We start from the raw sequence: 15192 nt of genomic DNA on the forward strand, positions 1-15192 counted from the left end.
ATGCAAAGGAAGCAGAACATTGTCAGAGATACAGTAATAGGACAAGCCTCTATGCCGGAGGGTACCTGATTTGTGACTGAGAAGGTGCTAATTTCTCTGAGTGGAGTCAACCATGGTATGTGAGTCAGATAAAGCCTGTGGTAGTGGAGCATTTGGGATCTTCATTTGCTGAAGGGGAACAACTCAAGGTAAGGAGAAATAGCTGCAGAAATCTGCTGATGATCAGAACTTAGACTATGAAAATTATGAATCTAGGAAAATTGTAAGTGTTAAAAAATGAAATGGAACTCGCAAAGATTGATATCTTAGGTATTAATGAACTGAAATGATCTGGCATTAACCATTTTGAATCAGAAAGCCATATGATTTACTATGCTGAAAATAACACAATTAAGAAGCATGGAATGGCATTTAAATCCATCATGAAGTACAATGTTATTTGTGATCAGAATATCTATCCACCTTCAAGTAAATCCAATAAATACAACTTTTATTCAACTTTATCCACCAACCACAAAAGCTAGTGGTGAATAAATTGAAGAATTCTACCAACAACTTCAGTCAGAAATTTATCAAACTCATGATCAAGGTGCATTAATAGGTACTAGTGATTGGAATAAACAATTTGGAAACAAAGAACAGTAGTTGGAAAATATGGACATGGTAATAGAAATGAAACTGGAGATCACATGATAGAATTTTGCAAAACTAACAGCTTGCTCATAGTAAATACCTTTTTCCAACAACACAAATGATGACTATACACATGGACTTCCCCAGGTGGAATGCACAGAAATCAAACTGACTACATTTGTGGGAAGACACGATGGAGAAACTCAATAACCAGCTAGAAACAGACCAGTGGCCAACTGTGGAACAAGACTATTCATTGCCCATAAGGACTATCAGAATAAAGCTGAAGAAAATTAAGACAAATCTATGAGAGTCACCCTTGAGATTATCCCACTTGAATTTTGAGAATATCTCAAAAACAAATTTGACACATTGAACACCCATGACAGAAGACTTGATGAGGTGTGGTAGGACTTCATGATGATCATTCATGGAGAAAGCAAAAGGTCAATAACAAGAAAAGGAAGAAAGAAAAGATAAAAGTGAATGTCAGAAGAGACCCTGAAACTTGCTCTTAATTTGCAGAGTAGCTAAAGCAAATGGAAGAAATGATGAAGTGAAGGAGCTGAATAGAAAATTTCAAAGGACAGTTCAAGAAGACAAAGCCAAATATTACAATGAAATGTTTAAGAACTTAGAAAACCGAAAGGGAAGAACACACAGCGTATCTGAAACTGAAGGGACTTGAGGAAAAAAATCAAGCCTCAAATTAGTTTGAAAGATTCAACAGGTAAAAGATTAAATGATGCAGGAAGCATCAAGAAATGATGAAAAGAATACCCAGAGTCACTGTACCCAATACAAAAACATAAAGCTAGTCAACAAGCCACCATTTCAGGAGGTATCCTATGAGCAAGAACTAACAGTGCTCAAGGAAGAAGTTCAAACTGCACTGAAAGCATTAGCCAAAAACAAGGCTCTAGGAATTTACAGAACATCCATTGAAATGTTTCAGAAGGCTGAGAAAGCACTGGAAGCACTCACTCGTCTTTCCCAGGCCATTTGGAAGACAGCTACTTGCCCACTGGAAGAGATCCGTATTTGTACCCATTCCAAAGAATGGATAACTCAAACAGAATGCTTAAACTACAGAACAATATCATTGATATCACACACTGATAAAATTTTGCTGAAGATCAGCAATGATTGCAACAGTACTTTGCCATGGAACTGCCATGGATTCAAATTTGACTGTGGAACAAGGGATGTCATTGCTGATATCAGATTGATGTAGGCTCAAAGGAAAGAATGCCAGAAAGATGTTTACTTGTGTTTTATTGACTATGCAAAGACATTCAACTGTGTGCACCTTCCTAAACTGTGGATAATCTTGAGAAGAATGGGAATTCCAGCAACTCGTGATCACACAGGCAGTTGTGCTTCTTCCATGTGGGCTTTGTTGCTTCTGAGCTAGATGACCACTTGTTTACTTTTAGGCAAATTTTCTGCACAAGACCTCTTTAGAGTATTAAAAAGCAATGATGTTACTTTGAGAACTAAGGTGCACCTGCCCTAAGCCATTGTATTCTCCATTGCATCATATGCATGTGAAAGTTGAATATTGAATAAGGAAGACTGAAGAAGAATTGATGCATTTAAATCGTGATGTTGGAGAACAACATTGAAAGTACCGTAGACTGCTAGAAGGATAAACTGATCTGTTTAAGAAGAAGTAAGGCCAGGGTGCTCTTTAATGGCAAGGATGGCAAGACTTTGTCTGACGTATTGTCAGAGAGACCAGTCTCTGGAGAAGGACATCATGCTTGGTAAAGTAGAGTGGCAGTGAAAGAGAGGAAAACCCTCAGTGAAATGGATTGACACAGTGGCTACATGAATGGGCTAAAGCATAGGAACAATTTTGAGGATGGCACAAGATCATGCAGTGTTTCATTCTGTTGTGCATAGGGTTGCAGCTAACTCAATGGCACCTAACAACAATATATTACAATATGGCCAAGGAAGCATCATCCCAGGAATTCAATAACCCCAAGATCTTATCACTTGATGAGCAAAAGACTTTTTTTTTTATTTTTAGGACAAGATATTTGACCAAATCCAGTGGTGGGATACAAATAGTTTAATAACTGATTTTCTGTCTTAATGACTGTTTAATGTATAAAAAAATTATATACCAAAAAGTAGTTTATTGTTTCATACAGTTAATACTTAAATAAAAATAGTAAAAGAGGTATACAAAACTAGATTATGTCAGGAGTTTTAAAATATGAATGAAAAATATTAAATAATACCTGACAAGAATCAATAAAACTTATTTAAGAAATTTCCATATTGCTTCTTGATTGGCACCTTCACTTTAATGTGAACATCATCAGTTGTGTGATCTCACTGTACGAGTAGGATGCCATTCCTTTCGAGGTAGGCCAATTAGACAATGGTCATTTTGTCTGATATATTAGAAACAGGAAACTTCTCTTCTCTGAACATATTCTGTTCATCTTTGAAAAACCCCTTTCCACTTCTGCTGAACTTACAGCAATTGTTCTGACAATATTTTTAGCTCTTTGAACACTATCACGAATTGAGTAATTCTCTCATAATATGGGAATTTGGGGCATAACAGAGCTGAAACAAATGACTGCATGTCACCCTCTGGTTGTTTGGCACTTTTTCCTCAAACATAAGGAAATAAAAATGTAGTGTTTCATCAAGAGTATCATGAGTTTTATGAAATGAATAACTATTACAAACCATAGTTCTGTCTAATTGTTTTATTCCTATGGGTGGAATGAACATTACTACAGGTGCTTAGAATAAGCTGTTGTGCAAATGAATGCTAAAAAAGGGTAAGGAATGTTAATTTGTGATTTCCACTTTGATGGCTGCCCAGCCATTCACCTTAGAAAGGACCCTGATTGCAAGTGCCATTTTACCAACCTTTTTGCTGAACTCAACCAAGAATTAGTTCTGCCAGACCGGTGCAAGCTGGCAGAATCCCATTACTGTATATAGTTTGGGTAGAATTTTTCTATATATGTATGTGCTGCAACATCACTAATAAATCAGTTTGCTTTACTGTGTGGTAGCTTAAATGTTGGTGTGATGCTGGAAGCTGCCATCAGTATTTCGAATACCAGGGGGTTCACCACAGAGCATCAAGACAAAAACAGACTAGAAAGAGGCAGTAAGAAGTCTATTTCTTAGGGGTTGGCCACTGAAAGTCTATGAATATCAATGAGACATTGCCTGATATAGTGCTGTAAGATGAGTCTCTCAAGTTGAGAGGCACTCAAACTAGACCTGGGAAAGAGCTGCCTCCGCTTAGTGTGGTTGACCGTAATAACATGGCTAGGGCAAAGTTTTCAGGGCCTTCCTTTGCTGGTGGGGCACAACTCAAAGAGAAACAGTTGCAAATATCCATTAATAGTCAGAGCATAGAATGTATGAATCCAGGGAAAATGGAAGTCATTAGAATTAAATGGAATGAATAAGGGTCCACTTCCTAAGCCTTGGGGAGTTTAAATGGACTGCTATTGGCTATTCTGAATTTATTGGGCAAACAGATAGTTCAGTATGCCAAGAAAAACAAATTGAAGAGGAATGATGTCACATTTATGTTCAAAAATAACATTTGAAGATTTATCTTGAAGTATATTGTGGTGCAGGATAATATCTGTCCTCCTAAAAGGAAATCCAGTTAATTAAACTGTTATTCAAATTTACACTCCAACCACTAAAGTCAGTGATGTAAACATTGAAGATTTGTGGCAGATGGGGTACTGGTTTTGCCACCAAACAGTGCACTTGCTCATGAAACCATCTCAGTGCACCAGTTTTTGGCCCAAATCAGCATGCTTCTCTTGCCCCACACAACTTACTCACCTGACCTCGTTTTGTGTGACTTCTTTTTGTTTCCGCAAATGAAGAAGGACATGAAAGACAGCTATTTGAAGGTGTAGAAGAGGTGAAGAAAGAAATGAGGGAGGCCCTGTTAGCCATCCAAGCAGATGAGTTTGAAAAATGTTTCCAAGAATGGAACCACAGATTTGACAAATGTATTCAGTGTAATGGAGAGTACTTTGAAGGTGATAAGGTTGTTTTGTAAAAAAATAAAATAAAAGTTAAATACATAGCTTTGGGGGGGGGAAATTCCATTTTTTGGGTACCCCCTCATACAACCCTTACCTCCATAAAACTGATGACAGAAAACTAGATCGGCTACTCCTACCAACTGTTCTGAAAGAGATCAAAATAGAACGTCCTGGACAGAGTTAAGCGTATGAACTCAAATTCCAAATCATAAAAACAATAAAAATTAAAAAGCATGGTAACTGGTCTGAGAGAAACTGGTGAAAACCCCTGAAGCCATGGTACTTAATCCTTCTTCAGTCCTACACTGAACTCACCCCCATGTCTCAACTTTCAGCCAAGTAATAGCTCTCTGAGATCAAAAGGGCAACAGTTGCCAAGAGATAGAGCTCAGAAAGCAAGAAGAGATAGGAAAAAGGGATGAATGAGAGGAAATGGGAAGATTGTTATTACATTGTGTTTGACATTGCAATTAGTGTCAAAAAATGAAATGTGTATGAGTTGTTGAGTGGAAAACCAATTTGCTCTGAAAACTTTCACCCAAATCATAATAAGGTTAAAAAAATAAAAACTTTACATTTTGAGGCACATTCAACGATTCATAATAACAAGGAAGGGCTATTTTGTGATGCCCATCAAAACATTATTATGTTGAATGTGTTTTAGTGTATCTGGAAATGTTTCATTTTTCTATGCAATGAAAGGTACATTTTATATAGGAAGCTCCAAATATTCATGGAAAAATCGCATTACTTTTAATCCCACTTTCCCCAGGAACTTTTTGAAGCTCCCACACACTATGTACTATGACGAACATTTGACTAACCGGTGTTAGATATAAATTGCACCTGCTTTGACTCATGAATAAATTGACTCAAGGACAGGCTTAGAATGGAACTGATTTGCAATCTAGGGACAGCCTATATTGATAAAACAAGAGATAGTAACAATTGATATTGAAGCAATTCTAATTCATAGTGACGTAGTTGAGCCAGAGTAGAGCTGTGCTCCAGAGTCTTTAAAGACGGACTTTTCAGAAGTAGATTGTCAGGCCTTTCTTGCTACTTTGGGGTTAGTAGTGTTTATGCATTTACAGCACCCAGGTACTAATACAGTAACTAATTCACTTTGCAATTTCCCACAGGGGACAAATAGAAATAAGAGATAAAAAGAAGAAAGATAATGTTTAGAAATTGTTGATGCCAACAATTGTACATGTCTGCTTGATATAATGGGTGTTTTGTATTGTTATAAGATATGTAACAGCCCCCAATAAAATGATTTATTAAATTTAAAAAGAGAGAGATAATACAATTTTTTAAAACTTTTTTGAAGCACACTTAGCATTAATTGGATCCCAGGTCATAATAAGAAGTTAAATTCAATGAACTGAGTGTAGTTCACATAGTTGAGCCACAAAAGCTTTAACCACTTATAATAAATAGGTCAAGGAGCAAATAAAAATAAAATGCTGTGTTGTTAGGTGCCATCGAGTTGGTTCCAACTCATCTCAACCCTATGTTTAACAGAATGAAACACTGCCTGGTCCTATGCCATCCTCAAAAGAGCTATGCTGGAGACCATTGTTTTAGCCACTGTGTCAGTCCACCTCCTGGAAAGCCATTCATTTTTTTGCTGCCCTTCTACTTTGCCAAGCCTGGTGTCTTTTTCCTGAAGCTAATCTTTCCTGATAATGTGTCCAAAGCACATGAGCTAAAGTCTTGCCATGCTTGCTTCTAAGGAGCTGTACGTAGGCTCCTTAGGCTGTACTTCTTTCAATGCAAATTGTTCTGATGGTCCACCGTACTTTCAACATTCTTTGCCAGCACTACAATTCAAATGCACTGATTATTCTTCAGTCTTCCTTTTCCAATGTCCAACTTTTACATGCATGTGAGGCAACAGAAAATATCCTGGTTTGGTCAGGCACATCTTAGTCCTCAAAGTAACATCCTTGCTCTTCAACACTTTAAAAGAGATCATAGGCAGTAGGTTTGCCTAATGCAGTGTGTCTTTTGATCTCTTGACTGCTCCTTCCATGAACATTGATGGTGGATCCAAACAAGGTGAACTCCTGGAAGACCACATGGCCAGCCCCACTATGAGACACAACATCCCTCACTGACCCATAGCCTACAGGGGACAACACTGGAGACACAGTGTGGGAATTTCGCCCTATCTGATCCCACCACACCGAGGCAAAACACTAAGGGCGTGGAACAGAACAGCAAGGGGGACAGAACATCGAAGTCCCCAGTGAATACCAAAAATAGACTTTGGGGCCAGGGCTTGGCGCCCCAACAGACTCTACTGGAAAACACTCCTAAAGGTCAACAAACTCCTTGAACTAAACTACAAGCTTTTCTTTCTTTTAGTTGTGTTTTGTGGGGTTTTTTTGTCATTGACTTGTTGTTGTTTTGTATTATTTTATTGCTCGGTTTTGCTCTGTCTTGTTTTTGTGCATGTTATTATCTCCGCAGGTCTGTCTAATAAGATAGGCTGGATGAACAATCTGGAGGAGAAAACAATGGGACAGACAGTACGGGTGGGGGGAGGGATGGGAGAGGGGGAGATAGGGGGAAAGGTAATGATGTTAACAAACCCAGGGACAAGGGAACAAGTGATCCAAATCGGTGGTGAGGAGGGTGTAGGAGGCCTGGTAGGCCTTGACCAAGGGTAATGTAACCAAGAGGAATTACTGAAACCCTAATGGAGGCTGAACATGATAATGGGATAAGAGGAAAGTCAAAGGAAATAGAAGAAAGAGCTAGGAGGCAAAGGACATTTATAGAGGTCTAAATAAAGGCACGTACATATGTAAATATATTCATATATGAGGATGGGGAAATAGATCTATGTGCATATATTTACAGGTTTAGTATTAAGGTAGCAGAGGGACATTGGGCCTCCACTCAAGTACTCCCTCAATGCAAGAATACTTTTTTCTATTAAACTGGCATTCCATGATGCTCACCTTCCCAACATGATCGCTGAAGACAAAAGTGGGTGCATAAGCAAATGTGGTGAAGAAAGCTGATGGTGCCTGGCTATCAAAAGATATAGCGTCTGGGGTCTTAAAGGCTTGAAGGTAAACAAGCGGCCATCTAGCTCAGAAGCAACAAAGTCCACATGGAAGAAGCACACCAGACTGTGTGATCATGAGGTGTCGAAGGGACCAGGTATCAGGCATCACCAGAAAAAAAACCCACTGCAGTGCAGAAAAGATGGGGCTGTCTGCTTCCAGCAGACTTCCAGTCTTGGAAACCCTTTGTGTTGACATCAACTTGATGGCAGTGGGGCTAGGCCTAAATGGGAGCAAAACCCAGCACACAGGAGACAATTTATTATCATTAAGAAAGAAATCCCTGCAGTGAGAGCTCGCGGTGCCCAGAGAGACAGACGGAGACAAAGAGTGCGCAAGGGACCCACTAGACTAGCCTTTGGACAGAAGCCTTTGTGGCACATCGCAGTGCTTCCAGACACTTGGCTGCACAAGTAAAGGCGTTTGTAACCACAAAGCTGTCTAGACCAAAAGAACTCTATCCTGATACTTCTCTAATAAACTCATAATCCTGAGTGTGGTTTGTGAGTTCTCACTATGCCTGTTACAACAAATTAGGAAACCCAGTAGAGAAATAAGGCATGCTATGGGAGGGGCCTCTGGCATCAGAATTGCTAAAATGGCTGCAGAGTGGAAGAATGTTTGATCCCATGATTGTTATGTATGCATCCTACTTATACCCAAGATCTAAAGTGTAGAATCTGATTCCGTGGATCTGGGGTGAAAATGCAGATTCTCAGCCGGAGTAGAAGACGAACTGGAGTCAATCTTTTTGGAACCCTGGTTTGACCTACACCTCATAGGGATTGTGATTCTCCTTCCCACTCGTGAAGTGAGAGGAGGGCAGATGTCCATGCGCCTGTTTTTCAGGTAGCAAAAAGTATTTTATTCTTTGTAATTCATAGAGGTCAGCAGTTTGAAACCATTAGCCTCTCCAAGGGAGAAAGGTGAGGCTTTTTATCTACTCCTGTAGAGCTACAGGACCCCCGGTGGCAGAGTGGTTATGTTTTGGGTTTCTAACCGCAAGGTTAGCTTTCTGAAACCAAGGAGAAAGATGGGGCTTTTCACTCAAGTAAAGCATTACCGTTTCAGAAACCCACAGGGGCAGTTCTACCCTGTTCTGTACGTTCATTGAGTCAGAATCAATTCAGTAGCACAAAGTCTGAGGTACAGATAAGAGATAAGACATTATGACACACGGAATCCAGAATGTAGGGGAAGGGAGACAGCAGTAGGTGTAAAATATGAAAATAATAATTTATAATTTATCAAGGGTTCATGAGGGTGGGAAAAGTAGGGAGGGGGAAAAAAGAGGAGCTGATACCAAGGACTCAAATAGAAAATAAATGTTTAGAAAATAATGATGGCAACATATGTACCAAAATGCTTGATCCAATTGATGTATGGATTGTAATAAGGATTGTAAGAGCCCCCAATAAAATGTTCTTTTAATAATATAAATAAATAAATAAACTTTTATATCATTCCCCAACTTTCCTTCCACTCTATTTATATTCTGAACCACAAAATATGTGATAAAGAGCACTTTCCCAAAGATACGAAAGTTGTCGGCTCTAGCGGGAAAGACTAGCAGCAAAAGAGTTTAGAGCCAATGGAGGGGTCAGGCTTAGAGTCAACATCCTTGTGGGGATGGCAGGGACCCCTACTGAGAAAGAGGTACATAACTCTGGGAGAGGAGAGGGGAAGGGGATGGAGGATTAGAGGTCAAGAGTAGCTGTGGGTTGAGTCAACCAACAGGAGAGCCCAAGCTTGGCCTAGAAATCCCCACGTGTTGTGGCCTGTGCTGAGGCTGGATTGCAGATTACTCCAGCTGGGACGTTGGCATACACCCAAGATATTGGAACACAGCATTTCTAAACTAGATACCCCTCTGTCTCCCTCTTCCAGGTAAATACATCACAGAGATGGAGAGAGGGGAAATGAAGGTGTGGGGAAAGAATTCTAAAACACTGACTAGGAACTGAGTTTCAACTGAATAGTAATATTGATTCTTTTTTCTGCCATCAGCAAATACGGATGCTGGAGAGCTAAAATCAGTTAAATGATAGAGAATGAAGACTGTTCCTTTTTCAGCCATTTATGTGTTGTGCCTGTAAAGTTACAAACAGCCACACACACAAAGATCAATAGATACTTCTATTAAATAGCAATAACCAGTCAGAAAATAAAATGAAAATGAGGATCATATTCTCAATAGAAATAAAAGTATAAGAGTAATTTGAGCTTGATATATGTTAGTTACATGAATAAAACTTCAAGACTGAATTAAGAAATGTAAAATGTTTAAAATGGAGAAGTTTGCATTTCTTAATGGAAAATCTACATATTTTAAAATGTCTGGTCTTACAAAATTATTTTGAAGATTTATTAAATTCCCCTCAATATATTTATATGCTTTTAAATGAGAAGATTGAATAAAATATTTTAAAGTTCATCTGAAATAAGCAATGGAATGTTAGAAAATTATGGATTATTGTTAACAGTTAATTATAGAGGAAGGAGTCCTAATAGGGATAAAATATAATAAATTTACCGTACTTAAAATAGCATCATTCTAGCATAAAGTCAGTTAAGCTGAATAGAAAGCTCACACCAAATTCCAACATGTTAATAAATAAGAACTTAATATACATAAAAGAAGTATCACCAATCTATAGATAATAAAAGGTTTACAGTGAAATAACACTAGAACAATAACAAATAGAGTAATATTTAGAAGAGATATGCTTTTAGATTATAGTCCACGTCATAAAGCCAAAAAAGGAAAGAAAAGGAAAACCCAGTTGGATCAAAGAATAAAATATAAAAATAACCCAGGCACAGACTTAATAAGAAATGTGCAAAACCTGAATGAGGGGGAAAAAGCATCCTAAAATGTAATAGTAGAAAAAACATGCCCTATTGTTAGATAGTTATGGGTTGAATTGTGCCCCATAAAAGATATATTGATAGGACCCCAGTGGCATAGTGGATTCCATGTTGGGCTGCTAACCACAAGGTCATTAGTTCAGAAACCAACAACAACTTCCCAGGAGAAAGGTAGGCTTTTGACTCCTGTAAAGATTTATCATCTCAGAAACCCACAGGGGCAGTTCTACTCTGTCCTACAGGGTTGTTATGAGTCAGCATCGATTCAATGTCAGTGAGTTTCATTTTGTTTTTTGAGACCCCTTTGTACTTGTGAATGTGATCTGTTTGAAGATGCTGTGAGTTATCATGAAGTCACACTGGAGTATGATAGATCCAAATTCAATGTGACTGTTGTCCTTATAAAAGAGGAGAAGAGAAGGCAGAGGAAAGATGCCATGTGAAGGCATCTTTGGAGTGATGCATCTACAAGTCAATGAATGCCAAAGAGTAGTGGCCTTCACCAGCTGGGAGAGTGGCATGGGACAGATTATCCTTCAAGGTCTTCAAGGGGACTCAGTAAGTTGCCTCAGTAATTTGAATTTCTTGCCTCCAGCAATGTGAAAGAATAAACTTCTGTTCTTAGAAGCCTTCCAGTGGTACTTTGTTGTGGAAACCCATGAAACTGATACCAGAATTGTTAGGTGACACTGAGTTGGTTCTGACTTATAGCAACCTTATGAAGGGGTACCACATAAAAACAGCTGATGGTGCCAAGCTGTCAAATTACACAGAATCTGGGGTCCCACATGCTGGAAGATAAACAAGGGGCCATCTAACTGAGAAACAACAAAGCCCACATGGAAGAAGCACACCAGCCTGTAAGATGACAAGGCGGCGAAAGGGTCAGGTATCAGGCATCAAAGACCAAAAAAAAAAAAAATCATAACATTGTGAATGAGGGGGAGTGCAGAGTGGGGACCCAGGGCCCATCCGGGGGAAATTGGACATCTCCTTGCAGAAGGGTTACGGGGAGGTGAGGAGCAAATCAGTACAGTGTAGTAATGATGAAATATGCAATTTTCCTCTGATTCTTAAATGCTTCCTCCACCCCACTACCATGAACCCAGTTCTACCTTACATATCCGGCTGGACTGGAGGAGGTGCACTGGCACAGATAGGAACTGGAAATACAGTGAACCCAGGACAGATGAACCCCCCCAGGACCAGTGGAGAGAGTGGCGATGGCGGGAGGGTGGAGGGAAGGTGAGGGAGAAAGGGGGAACAGAGGACAAGGTCTACATGTGGCTTCCTCCCTGGGGGACGGACAGCGGAGAAGTGGGTGAGGGAGACGTAGGATGGGGTAAGATATGATAAAATAATAATAAATTATAAATTTTGGGGGGAGTAGGGGGAGGGGGGAAAATGAGCTGACACCAGGGGCTCAAGTGGAAAGTGGGTGTCATAAGAATGATGAAGTCAACATATGTACTAAAGTGCTGGACACAGATGACATATGCACAGATTGTGATGAGTTGTATGAGCCCCTAATAAAATGATTATTTAATAAAAACAAAACAAAAAACAATTTTTTTTCAAAACTATGTATTACTATTATTATTTTTTTTTTACAAAACAACTTTATCACCTTCAAAATACTCTCCATTACACTGAATACATTTGTCAAATCTGAAATTACACTTTTTGGAGATATTTCTTAACACGTCCCTCATTTTTTTTCTTCACCTCTTCTATGTCATCAAATTGCTGTCCTTTCATGTCCTTCTTCATTCATGGAAACAAAAAGAAGTCGCCAGAGTGAGATCAGGGAGTAAGGTGCATGGGAGCAAGAGGGGCATGCTATTTTTTTGCCAAAAACTGGTGCACTGGGATGGCTGCATGAGCAGGTGCATTGTTGTAGTGGCAAAACCAGTCTCCAATCTGCCACCAATCAGGTCTTTTTTGTAACACACTGTTATGTTTCTTTCAGAAACTCTAAAAAGAAAGCTTTATTAACAGTCTGACCTGGTGGAATGAACCCCAAATGCACTACAAGGAGACATTTTTGTCCATTCGGAAAGTAGATGGACATCCAGAATGAGGTTTGTTATCAATTGACATTTCACCTTTTTTGAAACCAGAAAACCACTTATACACTTGAGTTTTTCCCATAACACTGTCCTTGTAAGCTGTGTTCAACATCACAACAGTTTCTGCAGCATTTTTCCTGAACAGGAAACAAAATTTCACAGCTGCATGCTGCTCTCTTAAATCATCCATCACAAAAACAAGGTTCAAGGGAAACTGCTTTTATGAAAACATTCACTGTGAAAGGAGAGAACCTTCCCAAGCAATGGCACTGGGCACACTAACTTGGAGCGAGTTACTCAATGTTCACCTAGCAGGAAAAATGTGTACTACAAAAGTTTTGCTCCACCCACTGCAATTTCAGAGGTTTTTTTGGTGACGTACCCTTTGTATATACAACATAACAAACACTACGTGGTCCTGTGCCATTGTCAACAATTGTTTTAATGTTTGATCCTAGTGTTGGAGCCACTGTCAATCTATCTCACTGATAATCTTCCTTTATTTGCTTACTCTCTAATTTATCAAGCACGATGTCTTTTTCTAGGGACTGGTCTCTCCTAGTGTCATGTTGAATCTGCATGAGATGAAGTCTCCCCATCCTTGCTTCTAAGGAGCACTCTGGCTGTACTTTTTGAAAGACAGATTTATTTGTTCTGACAATCTCTGGTACTTTCAGTATTCTTTTTCAACACCATAACTCAAATACATCAATTCTTCTACCATCTTCATTAATCATTGCACACACTTCATATGTACATGGGATGACAAAAAATCATAGCTTGGGACCAACCTTTCAGAGGGGGAAGAGGTTTTCTACTCCCATTGACAGTTACAGTCCTGGAAACTCACAGAGAGAGTTCTATGCTGTCCTATAGGGTTGCTGTGAGTTGGCATTGACTGGATGGCAGATGCATCCACAAAATGACATGTTTGCTTTAAACTTGAGAGATGTCGTGAGCATCAGAGTTGCTTAACGCAACACTTCATTTGACTTCTTATCTGCTGCTTACATGAACATTGATTGTGGATCCAAGCGAAATGAAAAGCTTGAGAACTTCAGTCTTTTCTCCACTTATCATAATGTTGTTTATGGTTCAGTCGTGAAGATTTTTGTTTTCTTTACAATTAGTTGCAATCCATATTGAAGGTCGAAGTCTTTAACTTTCATTAGCAAGCACTTCAAGACCTCTAGGCTTTCAGCAAACTAGATTGTGTCATTTTCATATCTCAAGTTGTTATTAAGCCTTCCTCCAATTCTGATGCAACTGTTTTTGCCTCCATAGGCTCCCTCAGCTTGTGTTCACTGCCCAACTCTCCAGGAACTGGAAGGGCTGCAGAGGCCTTCACATAGTTCAGCTGTTTGAATTGTTTATATACATTGAATAAATGTGGTGAAAGAACACAACTCTGGTGAACACCTTTCCTGATTTTAAATCTTGTTCTCTTTGCCTGCTTCTTGGGCCATGTACAGGTGCTGCATGAACACAATGAACAATTGTGGAATTCCCATTTTCCAGATGTTATCCATTATTTATTATGATCCACACAAATGCCTTTACATAGTCAATAAAACAAGTAAACCATCTCTCTGTTGTTCTCCGCTTTTAGCCGAGATTCAGCTAACATAACTGAATCTGACTTAAATTTCTGGCAGCTTTTGGTCTGTGTAGTGCTGCAACAGTTTTTTTTTTTAACTATCTGCAGCAAAATGCTATTTCCGTGTGTTACTGAGACTGTTCAATGCTTTTGTATTCTGTTGTGTCACGTTTCGTTTGAATAGGCACATACATGGCTCTCTTATAGTTGGTTGGCACAGTAGTTGTTTCCCTAATTTCCTGGCATAGATGAGTGAATGCTTCCAGTGCTTTATCAGCTTGTTGAAACATTTCTGTTGTTTTCCATCAGTTCCTGGGGTCTTGTTTTTCAATAAGGTCATCAGTGCAGCTTGGACTCTTCTTAGTACCATATGTTCTTAATCATATGCTACCTTTTGAAACGGTTGAGTTTAACAATTCTTTTTTATGCAGTGCCTGGGTATTCTTTCCATTCAAAATGGTTAATGCCAGTCAATTTCAGCTTACTAACGCCTACAATAGCAATCTTTATGCATTTCACTTATTTTTTGTCAATTGCCAACTTTGTAGAATTCTTTAATTTCTTTTTTAGGCTTCTCTGCTTTTGCCATTGTTTTTTTAAATCATTTTATTAGGAGCTCATACAACTCTTATCACAATCCATACGTACATCAATTGTGCAAAGCACATCCGTACATTCATTGCCCTCATCATTCCCAAAGCATTTCCTTTCCACTTAAGCCCCTGGCATCAGCTCCTCATTTCTTCACCTCCCTCTCTGCTCCCCCCTCCCTCATGAACTCTTGATAGTTTATAAATTATTATTTTGTCATGCACTGGCCGATGTTTCCCTGCACCCACCTCTCTACTGTCTGTCCCCCAGGGAGAAGGTTATATGTAGATCCTTATAATCGGTTT

Source organism: Echinops telfairi, unplaced genomic scaffold, assembly GCF_000313985.2.
Source record: "Echinops telfairi isolate 266 unplaced genomic scaffold, ASM31398v2 ScPeMD7_7469;HRSCAF=8507_0, whole genome shotgun sequence".
Lineage (NCBI taxonomy): Eukaryota > Metazoa > Chordata > Mammalia > Afrosoricida > Tenrecidae > Echinops > Echinops telfairi.